Raw genomic sequence first — 14,856 nt, 5'->3', positions numbered from 1 at the left:
GTTTGGGGCGGTATCGGCAGTAGCCCAGATGAGAGGAAATTACATTTTGGGGAGATTTATTCAAGGTCACTGTGCTAGATGGAGCCAGACCTGGGTCCCTCTGGCGCGGAAACCTTTGCTCTCCCCTGGCCACCCATTTGAAGACCCCCAGGTGTTCCAGTCAGCTCCGAGGGGCACAAGGTGGTCTTGCTGGGTGGAAGGGTGGCAGGCCAGTGGACGTGATATTTATTAATCAAGCACGTGATACTGATCAGGCTAGCTGGGACTTGAGGCCCGTGGGGCTGGTTGGAAACAGTAGAGCTTGAAGGAAAGAGAAGTGTACTGCCAGGAAGCCGGAGGGTCTCACAGAAGCTGAGGAAGATTCGAACGCCCAGGCCCCTGGAGGGCCGAGTGGAAACAAATGCTGAGGGAGGGGTCGCTCTCCGCCTCGCTTCACTCTGTGTCTGCTCCTCTCTTCTCTGCCTCACTGGAGGCTACCTTTCTGCTTCTGTTAACTGGGCATTTCCATGAGGGAAAACAACCCCTCCGTCAGCCTAAGTGTGCATCTTACTGCCAAAGACAGTTGAGCTGAGACTCTGTCTTACCCCATGTCCCAGATTCTTTTTGTCTGTCTGTCTATCTATCTATGACTCTATCTGTCTGTCTGTCTGTCTGTCCATCTGAGTGAAACTATGAGTGAAACTCTCTATGGGTGAAACTATGTATCTATCTATTTGAGACTCTGTATCTATCTATCTATCTATCTATCTATCTATCTATCTATCTATCTATCTATATCTATGAGACTCATTGCAGCCTTGACCTCCCAGGCTGAAGTGATTCTCCTACTTCAGTCTCCAGAGTAGCTGGGACTACAGGTGCATGACACCACACCCGGCATTTTTTCTTTAATTTTTAGTGGAAACAAGGCTCTGCTGTGTCTCACTGTGTTGCCCAGGCTTGTCTTGAACTCCTGGGCGCAAGTGATCCTCCTATGCTAGCCTCCCAAAGTGCTAGGATTACAGGTGTGAGCCACCACTCCTGGCCTTATTTTTTTTTTAAATTTATTAAAAATTTTTTTTCACTCTGTTACCCAGGCTGGAGTGCAGTGAGGTGATCTCAGCTCACTGCAACCTCCACTTCCTGGGTTCAAGCGATTCTCCTGCCTCAGCCTCTGTGTAGCTGGGACTACAGGCACGCACCACCATGCCCAGATAATTTTTTGTATTTTTTATAGAGACACTGTTTTACCGTGTTGCCCAGGCTGGTTGCAAATTCCTGAGCTCAGGCAATCTGCCTGCCTCGGCCTCCCAAAGTGTTGGGATTACAGATGTGAACCACCGTGCCTGGCCTTAAAATTAAAAAAAAATTTTTAGAGACAGAGCCTTGCTCTGTTGCACAGGCTGGAGTGCAGTGGTATGATCATAGCTCACTGCCGCCCCAAACTCCTGGACTCAAATGATCCTTCCATGTCAGCCTCCCAAAGCACTGGGATTATAGGCATGAGCCACCATGCCTGCCCAATGTTTATTTTTTTGTAGAAATGAGGTTTCATGATGTTGCCCAGGCTAGTCTCGAACTCCTAGTCTCCAAGCAATACTGCTGCCTCGGCCTCCCAAAGTGTTGTGATCACAGGAATGAGCCACTGTGCCCAGCCTTATTTCCCAGATTCTTTTTTTTTTTTTTTTTTTTTTTTTTTGAGATGGAGTCTCGCCCTGTCACCAGGCTGAAGTGCAGTGGCATATTCTCAGCTCACTGCAACCTCTGCCTCCCAGGTTCAAGCGATTCTCCTGCCTCAGCCTCCCGAGTAGCTGGGATTACGGGTGCCCGCCACCATGCACAGCTAACTTTTTGTATTTCTAGTATAGCCTGGGTTTTACCGTGTTGGGATGGTCTCGATCTCCTGACCTCGTGATCTGCCCGCCTCAGCCTCCCAAAGTGCTGGGATTATAGGTGTGAGCCACCATGCCTGGCCATTTCCCAGATTCTTTTTTTTTAATTTTAAAATTCATTTATTTTCATTTTTGAAAGTTATTTCATTGCCATGATAAACTTTCTTTTTGGAATCAGTTTTGAGAAATGGGCTAGAATTTTTTTTTAAATTTATTTTACTTTAGGTGCATACTATATCTGGCATTTATCCCCATGTTATCCCTCCCCACCCTCCCCTCCCTCCCCACTCCCCATTGTCTCTCCCCCACCCCCGCCAACTGTTTCCTGTGTGTCATGCTCCTCTCTCTGAATCCATGTGTTCTCATTGTTCAACATCCACCTATGAGTGAGAACATATGGTGTTTGGCTTTCTGTTCTTGGGTCAGTTTGCTGAAAATGATGGTTTCCAGATTCATCCAAGTCCCTACAAAGGACACGAACTCATCATTTTTTATGGCTGTGTAGTATTCCATGGTGTATATGTACAACATTTTCTTTGTCCAGTCTATCATGGATGGGCATTTGGGTTGGTTCCACGTCTTTGCTATTATACACAGGGCTGCAGTGAACATACGTGTGCATGTGTCTTTGTAGTAGAACGATTTATAGTTCTTTGGGTATATACCCAATAGTGGGATTGCTGGGTCAAATGGAATTTATATTTCTAGATCCTTGAGAAATTGCCACACTGTCTTGCACAATGGTTGAACTAATTTACACTCCCACCAGCTGTGTAAGAGTGTTCCTATTTCTCCACATCCTCTCCAGCATCTGTTGTCCCTAGATTTTTTAGTGATCACCATTCTAACTGGCGTGAGATGATATCTCAGTGTGGTTTTGATTTGCATTTCTCTAATGACCAGTGATGATGAGCATTTTTTCATATGTTTGTTGACCTCATATATGTCCTCTTTTGAAAAGTGTTTGTTCATATCCTTCACCCACTTTTGAATAGGGTTGTTTTTTTTCTTGTATATCTGTTTTAGTTCTTTGTAGATTCTGGATATTAGCCATTTGTCAGATGGGTACATTGCAAACATTTTTTTCCATTCTGTTGGTTGCCGATTCACTCTAATGATGGTTTCTTTTGCTGTACAGAAGCTCTGGAGTTTAATTAGATCCCATTTGTCTATCTTGGCTTTTATTGCCATTGCTTTTGGTGTTTTAGTCATGAAGTCCTTGCGTATGCCTATGTCCTGGATAGTTTTGCCTATGTTTTCTTCTAGTGTTTTTATAGTGTTAGGTTTTATGTTTAAATCTTTGATCCATCTGGAGTTAATTTTAGTGTAAGGTGACAGGTAGGGGTTCAGTTTCTGCTTTCTGCACATTGCTAGCCAGTTTTCCCAACACCATTTATTAAACATGGAGTCCTTTCCCCATTGCTTGCTTTTGTTGGGTTTGTCAAAGATCACATGGTTGTAGATGTGTGGTGTTTCTTCTGGGGTCTCTGTTCTGTTCCGTTGGTCTATGTCTCTGTTTTGGTACCAGTACCATGCTGTTTTGATTACTGTAGCCTTGTCGTATAGTTTGAAATCTGTCAGTGTGATGCCTCCAGCTTTGTTCTTTTTGCTTAGGATTGTCTTGGCTATGTGGGGTCTTTTGTGATTCCATATGAAGTTTAAAGTGGTTTTTTCCAGTTCTGTGAAGAAGGTCATTGGTAGCTTCATGGGGATATCATTGAATCTATAGATTACTTTGGGCAGTATGGCCATTTTCACAATATTGATTCTTCCTAACCATGAGCATGGAATGTTTCTCTATCTGTTTAGGTCCTCTCTTATTTCATTGAGCAGTGGTTTGTAGTTCTCCTTGAAGAGGTCCTTTACATCCTTTGTTAGTTGTATTCCTATTTTATTCTCTTTGTAGCAATTGTGAATGGGAGTTCGCTTTTGATTTGGCTCTCTGTCTGTTGTTGGTGTATAGGAATACTTGTGATTTTTGCACATTGATTTTGTGTCCTGAGACTTTGCTGAAGTTGCTTATTGGTTTCAGGAGATTTTGGGCTGAGATGATGGGGTCTTCTAGATATACTGTCATGTCATCTGCAAATAGAGACAGTTTGACTTCCTCCTTTCCTAATCGAATACCCTTTATTTCTTTTTCTTGCCTGATTGCTGTGGCTAGAACTTCCAATACTATGTTGAATAGGAGTGGTGAGAGAGGGCATGCTTGTCTAGTGCCTGATTTCAAAGGGAATTCTTCCAGCTTTTGCCCGTTCAGTATGATATTGGCTGTAGATTTGTCATATATAGCTTTTATCATTTTATGATACGTTCCATCAATACCTAGTTTATTGAGAGTTTTTAGCATGAAGGGCTGTTGAATTTTATCAAAGGCCTTCTCTGCATCTATTGAGATAATTATGTGGTTTTTGTCTTTGGTTCTGTTTATGTGATGGATTACATTTATGGATTTGCATATGTTGAACCAGCCTTGCATCCCTGGGATGAAGCCTACTTGTTCGTGATGGATACGATTCTTGATGTGCTGTTGCAATCTGTTTGCCATTATTTTATTGAAGATTTTTGTGTCGATGTTCATCATGGATATTGGCCTGAAGTTTTCTTTTTTAGTTGAGTCTCTGCCTGGTTTTGGTATCAGGATGATGTTGGTCTCATAAAACGAGTTAGGGAGGATTCCCTCCTTTTGTATTGTTTGATACAGTTTCAGAAGGAATGGAACCAGCTCCTCTTTGTACGTCTGGTAGAATTCGGCTGTGAACCCATCTGGACCGGGACTTTTATTGATTGGTAGGCTATTGATTACTGCCTCTACTTCAGCCCTTGTTATTGGTCTATTCATGGCTTCAGCTTCCTCCTGGTTTAGTTTTGGTAGAGTACAAGTGTCTAGGAATTTATCCATTTCTTCCTGGTTTACTGGTTTATGTGAGTAGAGCTGTTTGTAGTAATCTCTGATGGTAGTTTGTATTTCTGTGGGATCGGTGGTGATATCCCCTTTATTGTTTTTTATTGCATCTATTTGATTCTTCTCCCTTTTCTTTTTTATTAGTCTGGCTAGCGGTCTGTCTATTTTGTTGATCTTTTCAAAAAACCAGCTCCTGGATTTATTGATTTTTTTGAAGGGTTTTTTGTGTCTCTGTCTCCTTTAGTTCTGCTCTGATCTTAGTTATTTCTTGTCTTCTGCTAGCTTTTGAGTTTTTTTGATCTTGCTCCTCTAGTTCTTTCAATTTTGATGATAGGTTGTCGATTTTAGATCTTTCCTCTCTTCTCTGGTGGGCATTTATTGCTATAAATTTCCCTCTCAATATTGCTTTAAAGGTGTCCCAGAGATTCTGGTAAGTTGTGTCTTTATTCTAGTTGGTTTTGAAGAACATCTTTATTTCTGCCTTCATTTCATTGTTTATCCAGTCGACATTCAGAAGCAAGTTGTTCAGTTTCCAAGTGGTTGTGTGGGTTTGAGTGTGTTTCTTGATCCTGAGTTCTAGTCTGATCGCACTGTGGTCTGATAGACTGTTTGTTATGATTTCTGTTCTTTTGCATTTGCTGAGGAGTGATTTGTTTCCAATTATGTGGTCAGTTTTAGAGTAACTTCAATGTGGTGCTGAGAAAAATGTATATTCTGTGGATTTGGGATGGAGCGTTCTGTTTATGTCTATTAGATCTGCTTGGTCCAGCTCTGCATTCAAGTCCTGGATATCCTTGTTAATTTTTTTTCTCGTTGATCTGTCTAATATTGACAGTGGAGTATTGAAGTCTCCCACTATTATTGTGTAGGAGTCTATATCTCGTTTTAGGTCATTAAGAACTTGCTTTATGTATCTGGGTGCTCCTGTGTTGGGGGCATATATATTTAGAATGGTTAGCTCTTCCTATTGGATTGATCCTTTTACGATTATGTAGTGTCCTTCTTTGTCTCTTTTGATTTTTGTTTGTTTGAAGTCCACTGTTATCAGAGACTAGGATTGCAACCCCTGTTTTTTTTTTTGTTCTCCATTTGCTTGGTAAATCTTCTTCCATCCCTTTATTTGAGTCACTGTGTGTCTTTGTATGTGAGATGGGTTTCCTGAATACAGCATACTGATGGGTTCTGACTTTTTATCCAGTTTGCCAGTCTGTGTCTTTTGATTGGAGCGTTTAGTCCATTTACATTCAATGTTAATATTGTTTTGTGTGAATTTGATCCTGCCGTTTTGTTACTGGCTGTTTTTCTTTCCTGTTAGTTGACTCATTTTCTTCATTGCATTTTTGGTCTTTGCCAACTGCTTTGCTTTTGCAGTGACTGGAACTTGTTGCTTTCCTTGCTTAGTGTTTCTTTCAGGAGCTCTTGTAGGGCAGGCCTGGTGGTGACAAAATCTCTTAATAATTGCTTGTCTGTAAAGGATTTTATTTCTCCTTCACTTATGAAGCTTAGTTTGGCTGGATGTGAGATTCTGGGATGAAAGTTCTTTTCTTTAAGGATGTTGAATATTGGCCCCCACTCTCTTCTGGCTTGTAAGGTTTGTGCCGAGAGATCTGCTGTGAGTCTGATTGGCTTCCCTCTGTGGGTGACCTGACCTTTCTCTCTGGCTGCCCTTAGCATTTTTCCTTCATTTCGTCCCTGGTGAATCTGACAATTATGTGCCTTGGGGTTGCTCTTCTTGAGGAATATCTTTGTGGAGTTCTCTGTATTTCTTTTTTTTTTTTCTGAGACAGAGTTTCACTCTTGTTACCCAGGCTGGAGTGCAATGGCGTGATCTCGGCTCACCGCAACCTCCGCCTCCTGGGTTCAGGCAATTCTCCTGCCTCAGCTTCCCGAGTAGCTGGGACTACAGGCACGCACCACCATGCCCAGCTAATTTTTTGTATTTTTAGTAGAGACGGTGTTTCACCATGTTGACCAGGATGGTCTCGATCTCTTGACCTTGTGATCCACCTGCCTTGGCCTCCCAAAGTGCCGGGATTACAGGCGTGAGCCACCGCGCCCGGCCTGTATTTCTTGAATTTGAAATTTGTACTGCCTTGCTTGGCTTGGGAAGTTCTCCTGGATAATATCCTGGAGTGTGTTTTCCAGCTTGAATTCATTCTCCCCGTCATATTCAGGTACACTGATCAAGCGTAGATTTGGTTTTTTTGTATAATCCCATATTTCTTGGAGGCTTTGTTCATTTCTTTTCACTCTTTTTTCTCTTGTCTTACCTTCTCTTTTTATTTCATTGAATTGATCTTCAGTCTCTGATATCCCTTCTTCTGCTTGATTGATTCAGCTATTAAAACTTGTGTTTGCTTTACGTAGTTCTCGTGCTGTGTTTTTCAACTCCATCAAGTCGTTTATGTTCTTCACTTAGCTGGTTATTCTAGTTAGCATTTCGTCTAACCTTTTTTCAAGGTTTTTGGTTTCTTTGCATTGAGTTAGAACGTGTTACTTTAGCTCTGAAAAGTTTGTTTTTATCCACTTTCTGAATCCTGTTTCCGTCAATTCTTCGCACTCGTTCTCGGTCAAGTTGTGATCCTGTGTTGTTGAGGAGTTGTGATCCCTTGAAGGAGAAGAGGTGTTCTGGTCTTTGGTGGTTTCATCTTTCTTGCGCTGGTTTTTTCCCATCTTTGTGGATTTACCTGGCTGTGGTGTCAGAGAGCTGCTTGACGAGGTCACTTGTCTGCCTGTGGGGGCGCTACTGGGTTTTTAGGGACTCCTTCAAGTTACTAGGGAAGCTTCCGGTGTTTTTTTTTGTTTATGCTGGGAGATGAGGCCTGCCTCTTCCACTGACCTGTAGGCGCTGCTGGGTTGTCAGGAATGCTGTCCCGTTGCTACATAGGCTTCCTGTGTTTTTTGTTAAAACATGTAGCCCAGTCCCAGCCCTCTAATGGTGCGTCGTGCCCTTCCTCCACTGGGCTGGATCATTCAGCGTTCATCTCAGACTATGGCACTGGCTACGCAACCCACTAGAGTCAGAGCTTCAGCCCTCTGGAGTTTGTGGGGGGGGTGGGTAGGGACTCTCCCAGCCGCACCTGGCCCTCTCCCCCTTTCAACTTTCTCTCTCTCCGGTCATGGGGTAGGGGCCGCCCAGCTGCTCCTGTTTACAGCTCCCACTCTCTCTGGGCCCGGAGAGGGGGCGATAGCTCAGTCCGCAGGCTCTTATTCAACTCCTCACTTGTAATTCCTGGTGCTTGGCTGGCAAAGATCCCCTGTTCTGTGTATTGCTGAGGCTTTGGGGGAAGCGCTGTATCTCGACCGGAGTGCCACAGGAGGTGCCTCCGACTCGCCAGTTAGATGCACTTTCTGGGTGAAGCAGCACCCCTCCCCACCTTGGTCTGCCCTGAGTGGGCTTTGCTCGCCCTCGGACCAGACCCGTTGAAATGCATCTGGTACCTCGGTTGAAGTTTGCATCTCTCTCGCTGGGTGTTGTGCGCTGGAGTTGTGTCTAATCCGCCATCTTGGATCCTCCCCCCACTTCCCAGGTTCTTAAGGGAGGGACCATGATGTGCCAGTGTGGCTTAGGTGTCCCTGGAAGAGCCAGCTGGGGCCAGGGGACTGGCTGCAGTGTAAACCCGGGGCTTCTGGAGCCCACCCCTGAAGGTGGCTAGACAGCGACAGGGAGGCCAGGCAGGGGAAGGGGCATCAGCTGACGGGCAGGGGGCTGGGTGACCTGTATCCAAAGTCCCTTACCACTCCCCTTGGGTAACTCGCTGACTGGGATCCGTCTGCCTCTAGGAATAAACCACACGAGACCCTATTTTATCGCTTGTACTGTTGCAAACCCAGCTCCTGACTGTGTTCTGCCCTCCTTTTTTCGCCTTCACTTCAGCCCTTGACTGGGCAGGGAACATTCCAGAATTTAGAGGTCATCTTACTGTCTTTGTGAATTCTGTCACTTCCCCAGAAGAGAAAGGACAGTCCGTGCCTGCCTGAGCAGCTTGCTGGAAAAGGCCCTGGTTACTGTCATTGTCTTGTTTCTCCTGCTGTTCAAAGCCCGGTGGTGCGGATCTGGGTGCCTGGAAGCCCTGGAGGTTGTGAATGGGCCTGTGAAGGGGAAAGGAGGTGTCTGTGAGGTCTGGTGGGAGGCGTGAGCAGGGCTCAGCCACCCCAGGGCCCTTCGGTTTCCAGCCTCAGCTGCCCTCTTTCACCTGGCCCACAGGTGACGTGTGCCGTGTTGGACTTTCTGCAGGGGACGGTGTAATTGGGACAGTGTGGTCAGGGGACGGTGGGGTCAGGAGACGCCGTGGTCAGGGGACGCTGGGGGTGGTCAGAGCCGCAGCCCTTTGCTCTGTACCCTGGCGGCATTTCCAGTCCTGAGGATTGCCATGGATCTTGGCTGGGGCTTGCCCTCTTGCTGGAAGAAGCCAGGAGTTGGAACCCTTCAGCCAGACGCTGCTCTCAGACAGCAGAGGGGCAGGGCACTCTGAATGCAGATGTGGTTCTGAGGGCGCCTTTCTCTTTGAATTCCTGTGGCGTTTAGAAGGAGGCCACTAGGCTTGGTGTCTCATTATGCATGGCCGAATGCTGGCTGCCTAGAATCCCGTCTCCAATACTAATAATGAGGCCAGGTCGCGCATGAAGCTGGTGTTGACAGTGCAGCCACACCCTCCCATGGAATTTCTGTTACCACTGGGTGAAGTAAGTAGCGCAGATTAGATGATAGACTTTTAATGGCTGATAAAGCCTCAGATTGGCTGGGTTAAGGAGGGGCGTGTGTGTGCGCAGCGTTTTTCTCTTCACGGTCAAGTAGCTGGGCCGAGCTGGGACTGAGTCTGCTTCTGATCTCTAATTCTGTACTCTGCTCACAGCAGAGTGCAACTAACTGTATTCTGAATTCTTTCCGCAAAGATTGTCTTATCCGTCCTTGGTATTTCCTGTCATCTCTCCATTTATTCATTTCTTCCTCTATCTTGTTCCATAAATGCATTGAGGATGCTTACAAGAATATGTGTTTTTCTCTCTCTGTATTTTATTTATGTAAGAAATGTGAAGGCGGGTGTGGTGGTTCATGCCCAGAATCCCAGTACTTTTGGAAGCTGCGGTGAGAGGATGGCTTGAGCCCATGAGTTCAAGACCAGCCCAGGCAATATGGTGAGACCCTGTCTCTGAAAAAAAAAAAGTCATTGAGAAGAAATATAAAAAAGAAATGTAAAAAGATGTGTTCATGGCTGGGCGCGGTGGCTCACGCCCATGATTCCAGCACTTTGGGAAACCAGGCAGGCAGAACACTCAGTCCAGGAGTTTCAGCCAAACCTGGGCACCATAGTGAGACTCTGTCTCTATTTTTTAATTATTTTATTTTATTTTAAGTTTTTAAAGATGGGGTTTCACTATGATGGCCAGGCTGGTCTTGAACTCCTGACCTCAGGTGATCCACCCACCTCGGCCTCCCAAAGTGCTAGGATTACAGGCGTGAGCCACTGTGCCCGGCTGATTTTTTAAAAACATATTTATAATATATCTACATGTCTAAAATATATATTCATAGTAGAAAGGTAAGGTAGGTATTTCATACCGGACCTATATGTAGATATTTTATATATGCAGGTATGTGTGTCTATATGTCTATACATATATGTCTGTATGTATGTGTACATGTAACTAAATAGAAATCATAAAAATAAGATTGGGAAAAACTGATTAGCCAGAAGGTTGAGACCGGGGGAGAGCCAGGTCACCTACCTCCCCAGGCCACAGAGCTGTGTACACTTTGCTGTATTTGAAGCACACATTGAGCTCTGAGCTAATGAGCAGTCAAGGCAAGGAGATGAGAGTTGGCAACACGGTCCAGTGGCCCATGAGGAAAGGGTCCCAGATGCTGAATGCTCGTGCAGGCAGTTAGACCTGGAGGAAGTGTCATTTGTGGGCCCCTGGGTGACAAGGAAAAGACGTGGCAATGTGGCTGTCTGTTTTTTGATGTCCCGTGGCAGACACCAAGGGACAGTAATCGAGCAGGATCCGGGCTGTTTCCCACCGAGCCCAGAGGCCGTCTCACCGCACTTCCACGCCGGGTGCTCCGGGCAGCGATCACCGCAACTGAGTCTGCAGGCGAGACAGACCCACCTGCTCTCCAGCCGAGGGCTGCTGGCGGGCCCAGCCAGGCCATGAGGGGTTCTGAGTGGAGATCCCCTCCAGTCCCAGCAGGCGGCTCTGCAAGGTGACAAGGTGGGCACTGCAGAAGGCATGTGGGCTGGAAAACTCGCCTGGGTGCCAGTCGGAGGGGCCCCTCAGGGTGACAGGGGTGGGGACGTTGTGTCTGGAGGGACCCAGGGCACACACTCGGGATTCGGGCTTGTTAGTCACTCATTTGTTCCACACCTTTAGCAAACACCAGCTATGTGCCTGGGTAAGCGTGCCCGACTTGCTCTGCTCACCCTCCTGGCCCCAGTTCAGTGTCGCTTTCTCAGAGTCTCCTCCCCCAGCTCCTCCATCTGCACTGACGCTCGCCTGCCGCATCAGCCTACGCCTTTCTATCCCAGCCTTTATCACAGCATGTCCTGACTTAGTATTTATGTTTACTTGCCCAGTGTTTTTTCTCTCCAAGTTGGGAGTTCCAGAATGGCAGGGACAGTGTCTGTCTTGCCCATCATTGTGTCCCCAGTCCTAGCATGGGCTCTGGCACATAGTAGGTGCTCAGTTAATATTGGTGGAATGAATGAATAAAAGAATAAAGAGGGCCGGGCTCGGTGGCTCACGCCTGTAATCCCAGCACTTTGGGAGGCCAAGGCAGATGGATCACTTGAAGTCAGGAGTTCGAGACCAGCCTGGTCAATGTGGTGAAACTCTGTCTCTACTGAAAATACAAAAATTAGCCAGGTGTGGTGGTACACACCTGTAGTGCCAGCTACTTCAGAGGCTGAGACATGAGAATCGCCTGAACCCGGGAGGTGGAGGTTGCAGTCAGCCAAGATTGCACCACTGCTCTCCAGCCTCGGCAACACAGCAAGACTTGGTGTTAAAAATAAATTATAAATAAAGAAGATAAAGAGGATGCAGAGATGAGCCAGGAGAAGATAAGCACATAAACAGATGCAGCATAGGCTCAGTGTGAGGGAAAGGGACAGGCGGGTAGGGAAGGGCCTGTGGGGTGGGAGAGGCTCTTCCAGGAGGATGGGGACGTCCAGAAAGGCCTCCTGGTGGGGACATGTGCTAGGTCCAGAAGGATAAGATGAGGGATGGCACCTGGGGCCCTGGGGATGCCAGGAGCAAACGCAGAGGCAGAGCTGGAGGGGAGCAGAGCCAGGGTTCATTTGGGGTGCTCCTGGGGTGGCGGCGGGGAGGAGTGGCCACCCAGGAAGGGCGGATCTGAGCCGGCTGCAGGAGCTCTGCACAGCAGGCCAACTGGGCAGGAGGGGTAGAAGCAGATATGAGTGGAGCACAGGCCGAGAGGGGCTTTGGGCAGGCAGGGCAGACGGAGAGGAGCACGGGGAGGCGGGCAGGCCCGAGTGTAGCCAGCGGTGGTGGAGGCAGTGTCCTGGGAGGGTGCACAGCCTTTACTCCCCGACGTGGTGTATATTCTGCCTCTCCCGTGCCTGTTGGCCCTTGGGGACCACCCTCCGGCAAGCCCTGGCCCCAGGACCCCGCACCAGCCCCAGCCATGCCAGCTGCCCTCCCACGGGCCCAGCCCAGCCTCCAGAAAGGCTTCATGCAGTCAGTTCTCCAGGTAGCACCACTGCCCACACATTACTAACGTTAAAACGTGAGTTTATCACATTTGTTGCATTTTATCTCAAACACAGCTTCATTTATGCTTTTATTTTGCAATTATAGGTTTATTTTATTCGTTTCTGCCCTCTCGGGCTTTTGAAGGTGTTTTCTGTCGCTTAGCTGGGGACTTTTAATTTCCTATTTATATTAATTTTCAGATTATTTCATGTATGAGTCATTCAGCTTATCCCTTTCTGGCTCCTTCTTTCGACTGTTACCTACCTGTGGATTTATTAAGCATTTCAGCACCTACATTCACATTCAGACTCAGCTGGTGATATTCTGACTGGAGGGTGAGGAGGCGCTGTGTCTGTGAGGGGAGATTTTGGTGGAGGGGGAGGAGGGGCCGTGTCTGTGGGGTGAGATTTTGGTGGAGGGGGAGGAGGGGCCCTGTCTGTGAGGTGAGATTTTGGTGGAGGGTGAGGAGGGGCCGTGTCTGTGGGGTGAGATTTTGGTGGAGGGTGAGGAGGAGCCCTGTCTGTGGGGTGAGATTTTGATGGAGGGTGAGGAGGGGCCGTGTCTGTGGGGTGAGATTTTGGTGGATGGTGAGGAGGGGCTGTGGCCACGGGGCCTGGTGCCCGCAGTTAGTGGATCAGAGGATGGTGCCTGGTGGGTGGGTGCTAACGATGCATCCTCCGCCCTCGAGTTAGCACCCAAGGTTCTCATGTCAGACGTGAGGCTTCCTTCCTGTGTTGTTTCTGGTTGCACTGGTGCCCCGAAGACCAGCAGACCTGAGGTGTTCAGAGGTGGATGGATAATGGAGCCTGAATGGAGAGCCTGGGATATGAGTCAGGGCTTGGGATACCCTGGGACAGAGTTAGAGGTCCTGGCAGATGTGAGTGAGTGGTGAAGACCGAGGGAGCAGGTCATACGTGGTGACAGACAGGAGAGGCTGCCCTGCCATCCACGGGCCATGGGGAGAGCCCCCATGGAGAGGCTCCTTTGGGCCATGTGGCTGCTGTAGAGGAGCCAGGGTCAGCTCTGTGCTTGGAGGGAGAGCGGTGCTGGCCTGGGGTCTCTGGGCCCGACTGCTGCTGGCACGGGCCTCCCAAGGGGCAGTCAGGAGCAGGAGTGGCGGCAGAAAGCTCACGCCCGGCTCGTGCCATGTCTGAGAAGACATCGGCACATCTGTTTACTGTGTGTGCTGCATGGTCACTCCCTCCCACACACTGCAGGTGACTTACTCAGGGCTCCTGATGGCAAACGACAAGCACCCAATTCAAACTAGCTTAAGCAAAATGGGGGCTCTATGGGCCTGGCAAGCTGGGGATCAGAATAGCGGTTCAGGCATGGCTGGATCCAGCCATCGATGATGGGCGTGGGATGATTCACCGTCCGCTCTCAGCTCTGTTTAGCTGCACTTGCAGACAGGCTGTTTCTAGATGCAGCCAGATGGCAACTGGCCATCTCAATCCCCAGACACTGGGCTTCTTTCTCAGGAACTCTGGTGAGACCCCAGGGAGGACATGTACGGCATGGCCCAAGTCACATGCCCTGAGCCAGTTACTCTGCCTAGGGGGCGGGGATATTCTGATGTATTATCCTCATCACATTCACCCAGGAAGAGGAGCAAGGAGGGGCTGTGTCTCTTGCCCAGAAGCACTGGGCATGATTACTTTGACCTGAAGAGTGATTCTCAAAGAAAGGAAAGGAATGCTGGGTAGACAAAACATATGCCCATTGCATAAGGCCAGCAGAGCCCTTGGCCTTTGCTTTGCTAAAGCTGATAGGTGCACAGCTGTCTGGACTCTGGGACTCAGTGTGAGGGTGTAGAGTGTATACAGGGTGCCATCTACACAGGTGTCTGGATTCTGCGGCTCAGTGTGAGGGTGTAGAGTGTGTAGAGGGTGCTGTCTACATGGCTGTCTGAACTCTGGAGCTCTGGGTTTGTGTGTAGAGTGTGTAGCGTGCCGTCTACACAGCTGTCTGGACTCTGGAGCTCAGCGTGTGTGTGTAGAGTGTGTAGGGTGCCGTCTACACAGCTGTCTGGACTCTGGAGCTCAGCATGTGTGTGTAGAGTGCGTACAGGGTGCCGTCTACACAGCTGTCTGGACTCTTGGGCTCAGTGTGAGGGTGTGGAGTGTGTAAAGGGTGCCGTCTACACAGCTGTCTGGACTCTGGAGCTCAGTGTGTGTGTGTAGAGTATGTTGAGGGTACCATCTACACAGCTGTCTGGACTCTGGGGCTCAGTGTGAGGGTGTAGAGTGTGTGTAGGGTGCTGTCTACATGGGTGTCTGGACTCTGGACCTCAGCATGTGTGTGTAGAGTATGTAGAAGGTGCCGTCTACACAGCTGTCTGGACTCTGGGGCTCAGTGTGAGGGTGT

The sequence above is a fragment of the Sapajus apella genome, unplaced genomic scaffold (genome assembly GCF_009761245.1).
Source record: "Sapajus apella isolate SASKATOON/1434 unplaced genomic scaffold, GSC_monkey_1.0 scaffold136, whole genome shotgun sequence".
NCBI classification, from domain to species: domain Eukaryota; kingdom Metazoa; phylum Chordata; class Mammalia; order Primates; family Cebidae; genus Sapajus; species Sapajus apella.
Note: the sequence above shows the minus strand (reverse complement) of the source record.